Source organism: Neltuma alba, unplaced genomic scaffold, assembly GCF_004799145.2.
Source record: "Neltuma alba isolate B1F8T4 unplaced genomic scaffold, ASM479914v2 tig00010935_pilon, whole genome shotgun sequence".
Lineage (NCBI taxonomy): Eukaryota > Viridiplantae > Streptophyta > Magnoliopsida > Fabales > Fabaceae > Neltuma > Neltuma alba.
In genome coordinates, this window is record NW_021635710.1 from 29360 (window position 1) to 31300 (window position 1941).

Consider the following 1941-nt stretch of genomic DNA (forward strand, 5'->3'; position numbering starts at 1 on the left):
ATTTTTAAAATTATTAATAATTAATATCACTATTTTAATAGTTAACATTAAATTTTTAATGATAGGAGGCAAAGTTACTATAATTTTAAATTATCGCAGCAAATTTGCACTTTCAGAGCAAATTAATAGAATGTCTAGTAAAATCACTTGTTGCCCTGCGTATAAAATGTTGGGGAATGTTTCAGATATAAACTAAAGAAAAAGCTTTATCGCAAAAATCAAAAAATAAAAAGGAAAGTAAAGAAAAGGCTTTATAAATTAATATACCTCATCAGAACAATTTGTATAAATATTTAAATTAAACTATGTTAAAAAAAAAAAAAAGGAACAATTTTGAACTTCATCTTTCTGACTCTTTACTTGCTTACAACGAAGAGAAATAACACAAACATCCATTTTTCTGTGTGTTTATTGAACAAACAAAACACGAAAACCAATATCAGATCAGTGAACTTCAAGTGTTAACAAATCTGCAATTCGTTCTGACTTCTCCATCGACAAAGCTTTCTGGGTTCACAATATTCCCCATCTTCACCATGGAATCTGAGAATTGCTGGAAAAAAGCAAGAGGGTCCAACGCATACTTCTTAACAAGCTCTCTGGTTTGAATCCCAAACACACTCGAATACAGTTCTTGATCTGAGTTAAGCAATCCCTGGCCTTTCAGAAGCAAGTTGTAATAAGAATTGTCAAAGAGATTAGGGGTGACATAATCCATAGCTGTTACGTTTTTTTTCCGTTTGATCCTCCCTCTGTCAGTGGACACATGGATCTCAGATCTCTAGGTGACTCTCAGAGACGGCATCTCTCCGAACGTCACCTCGAAGTCGCCGTAAATCCTCGGCCGGAAAATTTGACACCGTGCCATGCCGATCGTAGGCTCCTGTAGGTTTTTTTTTATCAAAAAGTAAGATAAGATATGGAAGAAGTAGATTATTAATTAATGATCTGTGCAGTGATGAAGAACACAAATTGATGATGATGGATGGTTACCTGAGAGAGCAACCATATCAGTGACTGATAGGCCTGATAGAGAAACTTGGAAATGATGGAGAGAGAAGGATGTCACCTGGATTTGGAAGGTTGGTGCTTGCAAGTGCAAAATTTGCAGTTTTAGAATCCTTCTTCCCACGGGAACATCCCAGTAAGGTCACCAACCTGCAACAAATTAGAGGAATATATGTTAATTTTTCTACCTAATGAGTTTCCGTGCTCGATGTACTGATGAGTACCAAAAACTCATCACCACTGTACACCTTGCAGATCTAATAATAAATATGGATGGTTCAGATTGAATTTTTTTTTTTTTTAAAAATATTTAATGTGTACATAATCTGAAATAAAGAGAATCGTCTAATATATGATCAGTTGTTTTCAACATAATTTTAAAAATTATTAGTTGAAATTTTAAATCTAGACAGGTGAAATTATATTTGAACAGTGCATATCTCATCACAATGATGGGTGCTAAAATCGGTTCCCAAAAGTTGAATTAGTCACAGTTAGATTTCCTGAAAGAACTTTTTGAAAAAAAAGGTTGCAAATATTGATTCCAACAATTGTAAACAGAAATCTCAGACAAGCTCAAATTAAAGTCAAGTGTCCTATTTTATAATTGAGACTCATATTGTACAGCTGTTTGATTTGAATGATATTGCAACTCATTTTCAGGCAAAAGAAAAAAGGAAGTTGGGTGGTAAATCACTTTTTGGACGTAACTGTGATTCTTCTTCCTTATATATTATATATATATATATGTATATTATGTGGTGGTGTGTGGTGATATATGTATGTATATATACCAGAACGACAGCATCTCTAGCAGGCAATAGTGAGAGATCAGCACAAGAGAACAATTCCAGGGCATTCTGATTCCACCATGTTCTTGATTCTGTCAATCAGACCGAAGCCTTTCAGAGAATGGATATTTGTGGACGCTTT

General features: G+C 34.0%; 1 pseudogene; it reads right to left on the reverse strand.

The window, feature by feature from the left end:
- Positions 1-262: 262 nt before the first annotated feature.
- Positions 263-1935, reverse strand: LOC114760140 (peroxidase 11-like; annotated as a pseudogene).
- Positions 1936-1941: the final 6 nt, after the last annotated feature.